Consider the following 18,544-nt stretch of genomic DNA (forward strand, 5'->3'; position numbering starts at 1 on the left):
ACTTATCTAGAGTTAATGAGACAAATATTTGCAAGTTTTATTGTTTGAGTAAGCTAAAAATATACAAACAACCTTCAAACAATAACGACATTCAAATAGAAGTATGCAAATATTCTAGAATGTCAGAATTTTGATAGTAATTTTGAGATAAGCAAAAATTAGAAGCTCTATTTTGCTTTTAAATTATTTAAAATTATGTATTTGGAAGATAAGGAGACCAAAAGGCTTCATGTACTTTTAACTTTGTTGTACTGTTTTGCCTAGAGTAGAATGTTGTTGTAATTTCATGGCTGGTGTTGGGTTTTCCCAAAACAGAGTCTCAGAGGGTCACTGATGTGAATCTCACGTTACACGTTGCATGTAAGAATCATACTAACTTTCTCCATTGGTAAGAGTTGTAGGAGTGCAAGGCCAATTAGGGACTCTGACATTTTGGAAAAGAATGATATGAGCATCTCCTTGCATGCAGGCAGCGCATATAAAGTAATATTACCTTCTTGGGACAAATCAGGAATAAGTACTTTTTGAAAGTTTTAAGGTTTGATATCCATGAGTAGATTCTGAATGATTCAGCACTTACTGAATTACATTGTTCAAATAAGGTAAGTAAAATGATTCCTTAAAAAGACGGTAGTCAGTGTGTGAACATGGAGCAATACTAGGTTGATGGCACAGAGAAAGGGTTATGAGAGAGGCTAAGCTGATAAAATTAAAATTTAGCTATGTGTATCACAACCTCTGAAATTCATATGGGCTAGTCTGCAAAAACTGCTGAACTATGAACCAGTTTTCAGAAACTCAGAGTTAACTATTTCAACACACAATAATGGCAGTTTAGACTAAATGATTGACACAGATTTGCTTACATGACTTCTGGACACAATGTAATAGCTTATATATTATTGAATATTTAAAAATTTGACAGCAAACAGAAGCAAGGGTAACTAGCTATTGTTATATCTAACTAAACTTATCAGCTATAATTTCAAAAGTTTTGTTTGCCTTTACATCTTGTTTCCTGACTCTGTTCACCTGAGCTTTAAGTCGTCTCTTGAAAACTTTTCCTGTTTAGAATTTGACTGCTGATGATTCAGGATAAGACCGAAGAAGCCAGAATTTTGAACTGACCATATGTAAGGGAAATTGTTTTATATAGGAAATAGGAAGGTAAGAGATTGCATTCAGGCTGCATTTGATTGGCCAGGTATGAATCAAAATATTCAAAAGTTGGAACAGTCAGGTTGTTAGGGCTGGGATGCAAGACTGAGAGACTCAGGGAAAATGATCAGGCATTTAAGAGTGATGAAAAAATTGGATGAATCAAGAACTTAAACTGGTGACTATATAGCAAGAGACTAGAATCTAAAGCAAAGACTAAATCATTGCAGATCATTATTACTAGTGATAGCTATTCTAAGCTATGTTCATTAGTTTTATACTAAAATTTCTAGTGCAAAGATTCTTACAGAGATCTCAAGTAAGGCCAGGGATGTATTTAAATATTATGCTTGGATGAATGGACAGATGGAGACAGTTGAAACCTACATGAAAGAGATGAATTGTAGATAAAGAGCCAAGCCATTTTCTTTCTTCTGGGATTCCAAAAGGAAGTACACAGGTTTTGTTCCAGCTCCATCACATACTACGAATCTTATCAAAGTCACCTAATTTCTATCAAAATTATTTAATATATTGAGTTGGTAGAATGATAAATGAAACTAAACATATAATATAACGTCAGATTCAGAGCAACCACTGGATAAATACTAATTTTCATTCTTCACTTACCGACCAAGCATACCTTTTTTGTATCAATAAATGTATTCTTGTGCCTGTCATTAACCTCTACTCCTTGACAAGAGTGTTGGCTTCATATTGTTAGCAACTGTTTAGCATACAGTAAGTGATAAAACTATATCCTACAGTCTTGGTGTACCCGTTATGTTTTCTCCTAGTAGACAATGGGAAGATAAAATGGACAAAATGTGTAATTTAAGGTATTCAAAAAGTAATCAAGAAGTTAAACAACAGTAACAACATATATACATCATTTCTATTTTATAGGCTAGAGGTCAATGAGATTTATATAAATAAAGCTGTATATCTCTGGTGGGAGAAATCAGACACAAGGTAAATAAACACTCAGGGTGGATCTCTTTCCATTAAAGTAGTTGAAAATATCAGACTGTCTTGGTATTCTTTCTTATGAACATGAATTTCACAAAGACATTCACTCTTAATTGCCAGCGGTATTAACAGTTAATCTGGGCAATACAAACCTGAGGAACACAGTATGGTTGACATTAACAGTGTCCTGAACACGGCTCAATGTGAATGCTGGCATCTTAGTAGGAGAGGGGTGTATTTTGCCAGAGATTCTCTGGGAAATCAACACCCTTATGAAATTGTCACTGAATTATATCATCTGAATAATAATATACCCTTTCCTTAACTTTATAGTCGTAGTCATGGCTTGCATATTATGTGATATTAATATCCCAGCATTCAAGAAACATAGTAGGCATGTTTACATGTGTAATATTTACACATAAGATAAACAGGGCAAAATCTTAAAAATTGTTGACTCTAAAAACTATATAATTTAAAAGGTTATCTATATAGAGACTAAAAAATAAACCCCAGTAAGAAGTATGGATTTTACAGATGTGAGTGAAGAGAATACAAAGAAGCAGTACATGAACTCCATTAGCTATTAACCGGAACAACAAATAGCATAGCAAGGAAAAACAATAATAGAAAAGCCTAAATGTTGAAGAGGAAATACCTTAAGCTGTCATAAGTTTTGATTTTGAAACTCTACAAGTGAGGAAAGAACTACTGACTAAGGGTGTAATCAGAGAGAAAGCCCAGTCTAATGTGGCTGATGATATCAGCACTGCTCATTGCTCAGTGAGTTTACTTGTCCGAGAACATACCCACATGTTATCCCAACAGCTCTATTCTTCCAAACCATTAAACTGCCATTAGATCCATTCTTACATATCCAATCATTTATTTGAAATCTCCACTTGGGTGTCTTGTGGAGCTTTAAATTTTACATGTCTCAAACACCCAAACATAGAAACAACATTCTATGTATTCTCTATGTGTAACTGAAAATTATATCTTCACATTTGTTCAAAGCACAACTCAAAAGTTATGCTTGGTTCATTGTAACCAACATGTACATCTACTGTAAAATGCCCCACTTAAATGGCAAATAAACATATGAAAAAATGCTCAAGTTCCCTGGCAATAAGGGAAATCCAAATTAAAACATCAATGAGGTACCACCTGACGCCAGTAAGACTGGCCCACATGAATAAAAGCACCAACAACACTTGTTGGCGAGGTTGCGGGGAAAAGGGATCCCTACTCCACTGCTGGTGGGGCTGCAGGCTGGTACAGCCTCTATGGAAATCAGTATGGAGAACATTCAAACAACTCAAATTCAACATACCGTATGATCCGGCAATAGCACTCCTAGGAATATATCCAGAACACTTGTTTTATGAGAAACCAACATGCACTCCTATGTTCATAGCAGCACAATCAGTAATTGCAAAAACATGGAAGCAGCCAAAATGCCCATCAGCAGACGATTGGATAAGAAAGCTATGGTTCATCTACTCCATGGAATACTACTCAGCTATTAAAAAAAAACAAAATGCAGTTCTTTGTGGCCAAATGGGCCAAACTGGAAACCATAATGCTAAAGGAAATGAGCCAATCCCAAAAGGTTAAATACCACATGTTTGCCTTAATTTAAGATGACACGATGTTATGTATAACATGTTATGTTAGGTTTGTTATATGTTGTGTATAAACTAAAATTGAAATGTCAATGAGGTGGTCACAGAAGGTGGCTAGGAACTCGTATTTACTTTTACCATATTGGTTACTCATTACTATGTCAATTAATTCCATAATGATGTAAATTTTTGCTGATGGTATGTTGGAGCTTTTAATTGATCGGGATGATACTCTGCTGGCTCTGTCTTCAGACCAGAGAGGGTATACCTAAGAAGCCGTTGAACTTGACTGGACAATAAGATGCTGGACTCTAGGTTTGGTATATGCTTGCAATGGGGGAATCTCAACTGAACTTGAACTGTGGTTATGCAACAAGGTGGAGGAATCCACCATGGTGGGAGGTTTTGGGGAGGGGTGGGGAGAATCCAAGTACCTATGAAACTGTTTCACATAAGACAATGTAATTAATGAATTAAAAATAAAAAAAAGACTCTGTCCTGTTCCTGCATCTTGTACTCTCTTTATAACATTCCATTTGTAGCAAATTTTTTATTAAAAGTCTATATTCATCATCATTTCCTTGCTATCCATTCTGTCTTAAATTCACTTCACAAATCTTTCTTCCTAATTCATTTCGTACTACTCTTGAAAGACTACTTGTGATACCTGTCTTTTTTTTTTTTCATTCCAACAGTCAATTTTCAGGCCTCACATTACTTGACCTCTAGAATCATAACATTGCACAATCCATTAGTTTCTCTCTCTTGAGCCACTTTCCGCACTTTAACTTTTGGAAAACTCTTTGTCTTCCATCTCAACTCACTATTCTTTCTCTATCTCCTATGAAATGTTTCTTATTTTCTCACTCTCCAGGAACTGGCACATCATTCTCCTCTAACTATATTTCTTCACATGGTGATGTAAATACAATTTACAACTTTCAAGTTTATATAGTTCAAAACTCATTTCCGTATGTTATATATTCAATATATTTCAATGTTATATAGTTCAAAACTCATTCCCATTACATCCATTCTTACATATCCAATCATTTATTTGAAATCTCCACTTTGGTGTCTAGTGGGGCCTTAAATTTTACATGTCTCAAGCACCCCAAACTAGGAACTACATTCTATGTAGTCTCTATATGTAACTGAAAACTGTATCTTCACAGTTGTTCAAGGCACAACTCAAAAGTTATTCTTGCCTTTCTTTGTCTCACACCTAACACTTTTACAAATTTTGCCAGTTATGTCTCAACAAATATAAATTTGAACAAATCTCAATTTCTTCAGTGCTACCAATATGGCTCAAAACACTATCAACTCCTGCCTAAAGTATTGCAAGATAATGGGCATCTCTATAGATGCCATGGACTCCAGGAGACTATTTTCCACCTACCAGTCTGTGTAGCCGTGTGATTTTCTTTTTTTTCTTTTTAAAGCTTATTATTACCATGTCCCAGCATCATGGGCCTCTATGCCATTTCTCTCTCACCAAGCACACACTTAAATGCTCTTGTCACTCACTCTTCCCAGGACATACATAATCAAGGCATAATTTCGTTTCCTCATTTTCTTTTGTATCTGTTTAAAAGTCAGCATATCATGTATAAGTCATTAACAACCTTTATTTAAACCACATGTCCATAAAACTTTAGGGTAAAAACTGTAGTAATCACTAGCATATTGACTCAGAGGTGATCTAAAAATCTTCCTTGCAACTTTTCTTTCCTGATTTCAGTTAACCTCCATGTCTAGTTGTCAGCTTTAGCTTTTGGCACAGCTTTTTTTAGTTCACAGTTAAAACCAGCTGCCCATTGGATCTTTTCCTCAAACAGGAAATTCAGTTCTCTGGCCTGTTTCTTCATATTGCTTTGGTTGTTGTCCTTTTTAACTTTGATGATAAAAGAGGAAGGTCTAAAGAAGCTGTAGGAAAGGAGCAGATATGCTGGCAGAATAGGCTCGACTTTTTAAAAGGACTAGTAAAGTGTCTAAACTGTCCCTAAAATTTCTTTTGTAACTCAGATGAATTATACTGTGTCCAAGGAGTAAAGCCTTGGGCAAAATTTTGAAAATATGTTGCTTATAAACATCAATGAGACCATTTAGCATCAGAATTTTGTTTAAGTAGATGATCATTATTCGAGAGGAAAATATATAATAAATTTTCAAAGAATAATAAATTAAAACATGATGGGTCATATTAGTATACTTAAAAATTGCACAGATAGGTATATAAAATGAATGGAGATGAAAAATCAATTCATGGTCATAACTATTTTATGTATTTATTTTTACTTATTTAAAAGGAAGGGTTACAAAGGGGAGAGAGAGAGAGAACCATCCAATGGTTTACAACCCAAATAATCTCAGTGGCTTGATGTGAGCCAGGAGCCAGGAGCCAGGAGCTTCTTCTGGGTCTAACCACTTGGATACCCAAACACTTATGCCATCTTCTGCTGTGTTGTCAGGCACGTTATCAGGATTCAATTTGCAAGTGGACAGCCAAGGCACCAACTTTAACCTATATGGTATGCTGTCACTGCAGGGGTTGGCTTAACCCATCATGCCACAATGCCAACCATGGTCATAATTTTAAATTTAAAGATAATGAGCCTGGAGTGAGTGGAATGAGGGTTTTTTTTCCCCTTGTAATTAAGATATTGATTGTGATTCCCACATTCCATGTTGGGGTGCCTAGGTTATGGCTCCCATCTCCTAATTTGGATCTTGTGAAGCAGTTGTTTTTTCTCTGTGTGTGTGTGTGTGTGTGTGTGTGTGTGACCTCCATGGAATTCCTGGCCCTGAGCTTCAGTCTGGTCCAGTTCTGGCTGTTATAGGCATTTGGGGAATAAACCATCAAATGGAAGCTCTCTATGTCATGTGCACTCTCTCTCTCTCTCACCATTTCAAATATGAAATGCATAAAAATTGTAAAGGACAATTATCTGTATGTAAATTCAAAATGATAAAGGGTGTAAAAAAGGAGTGATGGGAATGCTAGATAGGAAAAAGGTTTCAAAGAATAAGATGAAGTATGTTCAGACATATTTTAATCAAAATACCATTATCACTATTACTTAAATAATCATTTAACTTATCTTTATTATTGCTCTTACATCTTTCTCTTTCCGTTATCAACAAATAGCAAATTGCCCAAAGCATGTGAATGGTTTGCTTCAAAACATCAATTGCCCTAGATAGACTAAACAAGCAAGGCCAAAACTTGTTCCCTGGCAGGTAGTCTTACTTTAAACACTTACCTCCATTTACCTATTATCCTTAGTCATAAAATAGGGCCTCAATGAATATACAAGTATTTTTCTCTCCTAAGACAAAAAGATCTCCATCAAATGATCTAATCTTTAAATTCCTGAAACATTCCCCTCCAACAACTCCCCACAACCCTACTGCCTCACTCCAGTCAGACTGAAACCAGGAAGCTAGAATTCAGTCTAGGCCTCCCACAAGCATAGCAAGGGTCCTGTCCTTTGAACTATCACTTCCTGTCTCCCAGGGAACATATTTACAGAAGAGTGAGCAGAGCCAAGACTCAAACCAGGAGTTGTGTTATGGCATGCGGGCATCTTGGGTGGAAATGCCATCGCTGCATCAGAGGCTTAATCTGTACTTGCTTCTTTTTTCCTGCTAGCAATGCCTTTTGACTTTTTTTCTGGTGGAGGGAATAGGATATGCTGTTTAAGGCAGATCAAAATTCACTTGTGAAAGGCAGTTTCTCCAATTCAGTCATTCAAACCGAATTTTAAAAGCTCTTTTTATTGACCAGGTTAATTCTAACAAAGATTTTAAGACAAATAAGTGAGTACAAGGGCACTTAGGAAGTTTATGGAAAGTGGAATTACAAGGTAATTTTGTTGTGGTACAAAGCCTTTTAAAAATCCAAGTATTTTTGATAAGACACATTCCAATAACTTGATAAAAGTCCCTCATATTCACAACATAAAGATAAATGAAAACATAACATGCTTATATAACATTTCAGTTAAAAAATTTAATAAATATGAGAATTAATTTTCTGCACCTCCAGAATGGTTGCTCACATTTCAATGTTGTCCTGTTTAAAACAGATGCTAAGGGCAGGGCATGATGGCTCAATGGCAAAGCCCTCATCTTAAAAGTGCCAGGAAGCCATACGGGTACCAGTTTGTGTCCCAGTTGTTCAACTTCCCATCCAGCTCCCTATTTGTGTACTGGGAAAGCAACAGAGGATAGCCTAAAGTTTTGGGAACCTGCACCCTCATGGGAGACCTGGAAGAAGCTCCTGGCTCCTGGCTTTGAATTGGCTCAGCTCAGACTGTTGTAGCCTCATAGTGCATGAACCAGCAGATAGAGAATCTTTGTCCCTGTTTCTCCTTGTCTCCATAAATCTGAACTGCCTTTCCAAAATAAATAAATAAATAAATGAAAATAAAAAAACAAAACTCATACTGAAACTTGAAAACTTGAAACTGTGAAAACATTAATAAATGGGACCTTAAGTGCTTAATATCATTACAAAAATTCAAGTTCAGCCCTCTCTTGTTCTCTTACCCACTTTTTCTTTTTATCTTCTCTGACTGCTATCTGATATCTGACTGCGCTGATATTGGAATTTCTAGCCTTCAGAATTGTGAACTAATAAATTTCTGTTCGTTATAAATTGCCTAGTCTGTAGTAGTCTGTTACAGCATCATAAAATAGACAGTAAGAAATTAAAATTTGATGTGATGATAGAATCAAAAGTACTTGCACTCCGTTCAATATTTAACCTAATAATAACCCCAAGGAATTGAGTTTTTCCAAATGCTTACAACAACCACAAGTGAACTAATGGCATTAGAATAATTTCTTGCTTTTGAAAGTATTTAAAACCATTTGCAAGATGCATTAAATTAAACAGTTGTTTCTTTTTTTCAATGATCTCAGATGGTTTTTCACAAGTGTTACATAGCCAAAACTCTTAGTTGTAATCTCCCCTGTTGTTAATAATATTATCTGATACTGCTTGTTAGAATGTTCCAAGATGGTGGATTCTGGCAATTCCTTAGAAGCTGTGGAGCCAATCTAGCAGTGACCCGAGTTCTTTCTCTTTGTTTCCTATTTTCAACCAGAGTAATAACAATACGCCTGCCTCCTCAGTCCTCTGCCAGAGTGTGGCTGGCTGACAGGCAGGTATCACTGGTAAATTCTAGACTTCTTATGTGTCATGGAAGGAAAATGTTTTTGATGGCTGTTCCAGAGACCCTGGTTCAGAAAGAGTCTGAGTCATGGTGAATGAATTTTTAAAATCGGTGCCAACACTGGAACGATCTGATTCAAACCTGTTTGAAAAAAAAAAAAGAATTCAAGTACAAGTTTTATGATACTTGTTTTTCTGGGCATACCAGACATTACTTATTACTTCCTTTGTTCAAATGAAAAACAAACTGGCCCAAATCAAGACAAAGGACAGGAAACTTTCACATGCTTTGATAAGCTTATTGCTAATTTTCATTTCAGAGGATATTTTTTTCCCAACAATTATGAAAAATACAGAACTTTAGGTAGGATTATGGCTGTGTTTTATCATTCAGGACATTAGAATCTTAAATATTTGTAATATTATACAGTTTACTTTCCCTCTGCAGTTTTATTCACAACTGCTATATCACATTATTAGTGAGTGTATGCGTGATCATATCCAAAAAGACTACCAGGCATTACATATTTCAAATTGTAGAACTTATCAATGTTGATTCAGAAATTTTATTTCAAAGAAAAAATCTTCAAATAATCCAAAAAAATGAATTTTTAGAAATCATACAAAAATCATTCTACTTTAGTAATTTTGCTCGTGTAAGGAAAAAGTGATTTATTAAAGCATGATGAGGCCAAACTGCTTTTGGGTAAATATGATGAAATGAAACTGATCAAGATATCATAAAGTGGAGTTAAATGTAAGGTCAGTAGCCAGTAATTTAAGGATTTGATTTAAAAAAAAAAAAACCTATGGCATTAACATGTATAACAGACCCATAGCCCAAAGGAGCAATGACTTTATGTCTTCATAATGGCTATTAGGTTTTATTGAGGAATCCTGATGGATTTGGGTTCTATAATTGGCTTTAATAAGGAGAATTTTTCAAAGCACAATTCCCCAGTGTGGAAGTTTGGCCTAATAATTAAGACACAAGTTAAGTTGTTATTGTTCTATATTAGAGTAGCTGGCAGAGGTTCCTGACTCCAATCCCTTGGAAGCAGCAGGTGTGTGCTCAAGTAGTTGAACCCCTGCCTCTATGTGGGACATGTGGATTAAATTCCCAACTCTTCTCTTTGGCTTTGGGCATCCATACATTTGGCAAGTGAAACACAGAAAACAAAACTTTCTCTCCCATTCCCCTCTATTTCTGTTTCTCTGTCACACAAAAGCATCATGTAAAGTTTAATCTTCAAGAAATTTTCTTGTGTTATCACAACCAAGTAAATCCGGTTACTCTGAGGAACAAAGTGACTCCCTCCTTTAATATTAATGATCTCCTGAGGCTGGCACTGTAGCACAGCAGGTTAAGCTAGCATGCCATTGAGCACCTATTCATGCCCTGGCTCCCCCTTTCCAATCCAGTTCCATGCTAGTGTGGCTGGGAAAGCAGTGGAAGATGGCCCATGAATTTGAATCCCTGCCACACATGTAGGAAAGTAGGATGGAGCTTCAGCTACCTGGCTGAGATCCAATCATGGTAGTTAACTGGCAAGTGAACCAAAGGATGGAAAATTTCTCTCTGCCTCTCTCTCTCCCTCTTTAAAAATAAATAAGTGAATCTTAAAATTAAAATGACCCATTCTATCTCAGGTATTTCTAGTCCTTCTGTTCTTTGAGATTACATAGATGAGGAAGGAGCACTTGAACATATGTGGAGATCAGAGTTTTCACCTGTTGAATTACCTAAAAAATTTTCGTTGATTCTATGTGTTGTAGGAGATCAGTTAAAAATTGCTCATTTATCAGCTATCTGGAAATACTGAACAGATTTTGAGGGTCATATCATCTGTGGTAGATACAGTTTGTATTATGTATTGCTATGGAAGAAATAATTCTGAAATGTAGTTGCTTAAGACAACAAAGATGCACTATCTACTGTTTTCCATGGGTCAGTCATTGATGAGTGGCTGGGCTATGTCATCTGTCCAGCTGTGTCATAAGCTTGTAATATGACAGTTAGGACTATGATATTATTTGAAGTCTTGCAAAGAGGAATACCCAATTTCAGGCTTACTTATATGATAGTTGACAGGAATAAGTCGTATTGTCTGAGGACTGAGATTTTTGTTGGTTGTTGGTCTCCTTCAGTTCACTTCCATATGGACTTCACATGCAGCTCACGACATAGCAGCAGCTTGCATCAGAATGAATGGGAGAGCAAAATCAGTAATCTCATTGTAACAGTCTTCAAAATGAACATGCCATTATTTCAAGTTAGTTACTAAGTCCAGCCTAATACTCAGGGTAGCTTATTACACAAAGTCATGAGTGGAAATCATTGGGAATTATCTTGCAGGTCATTCATCTGTTGATCATTTACAGGTGAAGACATTTTCGTAGGAAGAATATTTGGGGGATTTACACTAATAGGAAGCTTACTAAGCTAAAATATAGAATTTGTGTTAGAAAAGTAAGTGAAAGGTAAGTACCCAAAACAGGCCAGTACATTTACAGCCAAAACACTTCAAAGCTTCGGAAAAATGAATACTTTTCTGTGAATAGTACAGGCTCAATTCATATGGAAATCCATAAGAAACAGAATGAATTACATCATACTCAAATATCAGTTCATTAATCTAAATGTTGTTGGTAAGCAACAATATTTTAGAGAAAGTTCCTTCATCAATCGGGAATAGGCAAAGACTTTAAACAAATGGGACATCAGCAGCAGTAATCATAAAGAAAAAATTTAAATTAGACTAAAAAATATTAAAAGCTTCCATTGAATGAAATATCCCTTTAGGAAGTGAAAAGACATGCTATAAAATGGAGACCACAGCACTGACAATTGACAAAAGACTCGTCTCAGAAACTGTAATGGAACTCCTTAGAAACAAATTTTAAAACAGAGGACAATTCAATAAAAAAAATATGAGAAACAGGTACTTCACATGATGATATTCCAATGGGAAATAAAAAAGACTAGCCTCATTGATGCTCAGAGAAAACACATCAGTTAGATATAGACACACATCTACAGAACACTTAAAACATGTCAAAATTAAACCGGTAATTCTTATAATTGGCAAAGATGTGAACACATAGGATTATATTTGGAAAACTGTTTGGAACACAATACTCAATGGTCCAGAAATCCTAGATTTATACCAACAGAAATGGGACTTGGGTGTATCAAAATAAATATGTAAAATATCCACATAAATATGTTTTAATAATACCAAATTGAAAACAATCCAAATATTCAATGATAGTGGAATGGACATGCATTTTAACAATGAAGAGAGAACCAACCCAGCCACTTAAACCAACATGAATGATTCTACAGAAATGACAATGATTGTGGAAGTCAACTATTTTACATGTGTATGTATATATGCATCTATATATGTGTGCATACATGAATACACACATGTTTATATGTAATATGATTCTATCTACACAAAGTCCAAAAGAGATCAAAAACAAGTCTGTGCTTTTATAAGTCAGAATACTGAAGCCTAAAGAGGAGGGAGTGTTGGGAGGCTCAATGAGTTGCTCCAGTTCAGGAGATAGCCTATGTCTTGCCATGTATATGTGGTGGGAAATTGTGGGCCAATGAGTCACTGTGAGCAGTTTTTTTATAATCATCAAATTAGAACCGTTCTGTTACATTTTGGTTATTTCTAAAAGTGGATCTCAAAATTAGAATATTGCAAAACTAAAATTCAGTAGATGATTTTATAATACATCTATAATTTTATCTTTCTCTATATAAAACTGTCTAATCTGTATTAACTAAAGAAGAAAAGCATGCAATTGTAATTTAAGACTCTTATTTTCATAGAGCACACTATCTGAACAATGACATGATTGTATACGTAATTATTCATAAGGATCCTATCCAACTGCATTTCTTATGTAGGATTAGAGATGGCATTAGAGAGAAATTTTTCATTCTAGTTATCTTAAATCTGGCTAAATAAAAATTACAAGAGCTTCTTACCTCTTTGTTTTATTTGCAAACATCAGTATTTCTTTTTGTATGTGACATAACTAAGAAAGGAGTAGGTGTCTTTTTTTTTTATTTTATTTACTGTTAGAGTGCCTAAAGCATTAGAATAAACTGTTGGGTGTATGATGACTATATTCACAACATCTTTCAAAGCATGTTAATATGGCTAACTAATATTACACTAATTCAATAGATATTGAACAGCAGATTGAAACTGACATGCACTGTTTAAACCTGACCATTACCTAGTTAGCTCTTTTTAATAAACTTTTAAAAGGAGGAAAATTAGGGAGCAGCATGTTGGATCAACTGGTTAATACTCCACCTCCAAGTGTGGCATCCCATATGGGTGGTAGGGAGAGTTCCAACCGCTCCACTTCCCATCCGGCTCCCTGCTTATGGCCTGGCAATGAGTGAAGGATCTCCCAATGTTTGGGACCCTGCACATGTGTGGGAGACCAAAAGGAAGTTCTTAGCTCCTGACTTCCACCCAGCGAGTGGAAGATATTTTTGTCTCTCCTTCTCTCTGTAAATTTGAACTTCCAATAAGAATACATTAAAAAAAAAAAAAAGAAGGAGAATTAGAAATGGTCTCTCACTGCTCCAGCTTGCAAGGGCTTTCAAAAAAAAAAAAAAAAAAAAAAGGAAGTCAGCAAGGCAGGAGACAGAAAGCGAATCTTATTACTAGAGTTGAGGCAAGGAAGTCATTACACTTCTTTCAGATTTGATTTTATTCTCTTTAAAATTGTCACCTCTAAGAGCATTTACAGTATGACTCATAAAATAGCACCCCTCTCCCTATAATGTTTAGGTGGACTTCAATGACACATATCACAAGGTACAAAGTTTGCTAATTCTTTCCAATGCTTTTCTACCAGGGTTTTGGATTTCACAAGCTCAATTTTCTTTTGAATTGTAAATATTCAAATTTCCACATTATTGAATATTTATGATACCTAACTCATTTCCCTAAGTTATGCCGTGTTCAGTCACACATAGCATTTTATTTTATTTTATTATTATTTTTTTAAAGATTTATTCATTTTATTACAGCCGGATATACAGAGAGGAGGAGACACAGAAAGGAAGATCTTCCATCCGATGATTCACTCCCCAAGTGAGCCACAACGGGCCGGTGCGCGCCGATCCGAAGCCGGGAACCAGGAACCTCTTCCAGGTCTCCCACGCGGGTGCAGGGTCCCAATGCATTGGGCCGTCCTCAACTGCTTTCCCAGGCCACAAGCAGGGAGCTGGATGGGAAGTGGAGCTGCCGGGATTAGAACCGGCACCCATGTGGGATCCCGGGCGTTCAAGGCGAGGACTTTAGCCGCTAGGCCACGCCGCCGGGCCCCACACATAGCATTTTATGTCATCTGTTTTCTGCTGAGGTAATTCAGGACTGCAACTGGACTATTACGGTTTGTGTAATATGCAGTACACATTTAAAAACAATTTTGGACTGAAAGAGCATATCAGATTAAATGCATTTAGCTAGCAGAGACCTGCTGCAACATAAGATGTAGTAAGGGACTTGTTGGAATTCATGCTTTGCTTTAGGGTATTGGTTGCTCTGTGAATGAACCACAGTCTCTACTCCCCTGAAAGTTCTTGTGGAGGCCACACTGGGGGAAAAAGAACAACAACAACAAAAATTAAGCTATAGTCTGGATGATAGAGGCAGATGAAAGAAATACAGCCATTTGAGATGCCCAGGAACAATGGATTGGATGGTGTCTTAGAAAAGGGGGACGTGACTGGGGCACATTCTCTGGGGTTCAGCAAGGGCAACCTGTCTTCTGTGCCCACTGTCATGCCGTGGGCCATGAATATCAAAGACTTTCATGGCTTGGCTGCTAAACAACCAAAGATGACAAAACCGCTAACGTAGAATATTCACACCGTGATCGCTAAATTAGAAATTTCAGCTTTGAGACTGCATACGTTTCAGAATTGAGGTTGAGTCATTTGCTCTTTAAGTGCAATTTATGTATTTATTTAAAAGGCAGAAAAAGGAGGAAAGAAAAGGAGACACAGAGATCTCTTCTATCCACTTCACTCCCCAGATGGTACAGTAGTTGTATCTAACGCTGGCTGAAGCCAATTTCTCCATCCTGGTCTCCCATGAATGTGGCAGGGACCCAAGCAGCTGGGTCCTCTTCTGCTACCTTCTCAGGTTAATGACTAGGAAGCTGCACTGGGCACAGAGTAACTAATTTGTGATGCTGGTGTTGCAAGTGAAGTTCCAACCCATGGTATCATGATGCCAGCCCCAGGAAGTGATTTCTGACTATAATCTTTTTCTGCTATGCTCCTCTTGTGCCATTATTGATGGTATTTACACTAGAATTTCAGCTCATCATGTGAGAAATTGGACATTTACGTATATATTTTCAAGTTAAAATTCATCTTAAAATCTATCTTACAGGATTTCTTAATTTTGAAAACATACATACTCATAATTTTTAAAAATTAAAAAAGATAAATGGATTATGTACACCTTTATTATTTCTTAAACTTAGGCCAATTTAAAGAGATGATATGAGCCGAATATATTACTCGATTTTTACCATTTTACCAATCCTTTTATGTGTGATTCTAGCTTCTGCTTGACTAAAATCTGGGAGAAATAAAATGAAGAAAGCAGTGTAATACTGGCAGAATATACTGCTCTAAAATATGTTCCTGCGGTATAAGAGATTTTTTTTTTGAGCTCATGATTCATAAAAATTAGCAGATGTAAGAAGGTCACTGTGACCTCTCTTCCTTGTGAAAGTAGGAGACCAACCCCCATTCAGAAAATGCTCTCTCAGTAACAAAAGGAAAATAAGTCTTTATCACCACTGATCCGAAGTTGATACTGTGAAAAAACCTGAGCAAATGAACCTTGTTCAGTGAACACACACTTTTCCAGTCACTTTGCTACCACTAACTGCCCTAGGCTAACACTCCATTGCCTACTAATTCACGCTCTATGTCCAAATCAGTATATGAACCTTTCACTCTGTTTTTTGGATCTCCATTTCCTCACAAAATTTCTCATGTTATGTAAAACTTCTGCGAAGTAAGCTTGTATGCTTCTTTTCTACTAATCTTTCTTGTCAACTTATATTGAAGCCCTGGTCAGGAAACCCCAAGAGAAAAATGTTTTGCCTCCTTTGCACTCTGATTTGTACGATACCTGCTTTAAAAATGAGAAAATCCACACAATTCCCAAAAGGTTGGCTTCCGTCCTAGGATTTAGAAGTGACCTAAATAACTCCAACCAAAACAGCAAAAAAAAATTATTTTCTCATAGCTCCAGGCTGCCAACTATGGCGGTATTTTTTTTCCCTCAGTGTTACCCTTTAAAAGGAAATAGAAAGCCTTAGCTCGAAGGAAACAAGGTCATTGCTCAGAGACAGGGTGCTGCTTGCTGTGCACTGAGGCAGCCCACTTTCCTCATCTAGGAACTGCTCTGATGCAGAGACATGGTGAAGGGCCACCTGCCCCCTGGAAGTGCTCTGTGCTCATCGCCCCTGCATAGCCATGGCTTGGTCCCAAGCTGACATAATCTTAATGAGGCATTTTCTGGGCACCGAAGGCGATCATCTGCCAGAACAAATCTGTAACTGCAACTTCCCCCCCAGTGTAGCCCTTTGAAAGGGAGCAGCTATTCTAAAAGTGTAATTTCACATAGCATATTTGCTTCACTGTGTTTCTCTAAAAAGTCTTAAAGTAGATGAATTTAGACAAAAACATATGTATATACATATATAACATATATGTATATAATATATTTATATATGTTCTATATAATATAATATATTATGTTCTATATATAATATATGTGTATATACACCTACATATACATGTAGATGTATGTATTTCCTTAGAATAAATTGTTAAACGAACCAGAAAACAGAACAGTGTCTAAATCACTACTATTAGATATTATCACAGATACCAAGCTTTTGAAAGAAGAAAAGGTCTGTTTCTAAAACCTTTGGACATGTATATACGACCTTTTCATGATTTTGAGAAATGGTGAGCATAAAATCCAAATTACAGCAGTTCTCATTATAATGGCACCTCATTAGTAGTGATTATCTGTATATTAATAGAAATTCCTGACCCACAGTTTCCTTTTTTGAAAATGCTTGCATTGACTTGCAACAGTATGCTACAAAATGGAGCTATGTGTGTTTTATTTCACCTTAAGTACTAAAGAAAGAGTTGCCTTAAAATTTATGAGATGCTGACTGATCGTCTTACTTCAAGAAATGACACTGCTATTTTAACCTCCAGATTGTGTTGTAAATAGGAAGGGGTGTGTGTGTGTGTGTGTGTGTGTGTGTGTGTGTGTGTGTGTTTCAATGTCTGTGATTCATTATTATTAGTTCTTTTGGTCTTGTGTATTATTATATCCTGACTCAAATTACATTTTGAGAATGAATGCTCATCTTAGTAGAACTGTATTTTGGTGGCACATGCTTTTGAATATTCAGCACAGTCAGTGATAATTTTGATAGTATTACTGGAGGGTCTTCTCAGATCTGAACTGTTAAGTCATGAAATACTAAAAGTCAGAATTCTCCTCCCATTTCCCCCTTCCTACTCTTTCTTACTCTTACATTGGTAATCCAAATTTCCCCTTGTTCATTGTACTGGTAGGGATAATCTGATGAAGAACGTGCGCTAATGTTTTGTCTGCTACGGACATTTAGTTGCTAGTGGCTAAGGTCCTTGCCTTGCATGCCCCAGGATCCCTTGTGGGCGTCAATTCATGTCCTGGCTGCTCCACCTCCCTTCCAGCTCCCTGCTTGTGGCCTGGGAAGGCAGTCCAGGATGGCCCAAAACCTTGAGACCTTGCACCCGCATGGAAGACCCAGAAGAGGCTCCTGGCTCCTGGCTTTGGTTCGGCTCAACTCCGGCAGTTGCGGCCACTTAGGGAGTGAATCATCAGATGGGAGCTCTTCATCTCTGTGTCTCCTCTCTGTAAATCTGACTTTCAAATTAAATAAATAAATCTTAAAAAAAAGTCAAATAAACAAAAGGTTAAAGTATTCATCACATTTCGAACACATTTTTTAACATTTTAGTTTGCTGGAAGTGAAAATCAAGAATCAAACCTGTGTCTATGAAAGCTGCTTGAAATAAAAAGAATTTCCTGAGTCAAATTAGTTCTTTGGAAGGGCCCAGGGATGATTACATCAAATTTAAACTCAGGAGGCCATCCTTACAGTGGCTGAAGTGAATACTTATTGTGGAAAGGTTTTATGGAAAGTTTTTTGGAATAAATAAGCTAGAAAGACATCTTTCAATGAGAAGGTAGAAAAAACAACATTCCAATATCAGCATTTCTCATTAAATGTATATTACTTTTACCCATTCAATCACATAAAATCTAACAAAAAGTCTCTTTGCATAATCAATTCATTATATTTCTTCCTCCAGTTCTTTCGGGTATAGGATAAGTATGTAACAATTATTTAAAATGCCTGCTGGTAAACTTTTGAAACACAACCCTTGAGGCAGTTTTACTGAAGACAGGAGTCAGTCTGATTTACGAGCCATTCCCAGGCCCGTACCTTGTCTTCATTTATGATAACAGAATTGTCT

Source organism: Ochotona princeps, chromosome 7, assembly GCF_030435755.1.
Source record: "Ochotona princeps isolate mOchPri1 chromosome 7, mOchPri1.hap1, whole genome shotgun sequence".
Taxonomy (NCBI): Eukaryota; Metazoa; Chordata; class Mammalia; order Lagomorpha; family Ochotonidae; genus Ochotona; species Ochotona princeps.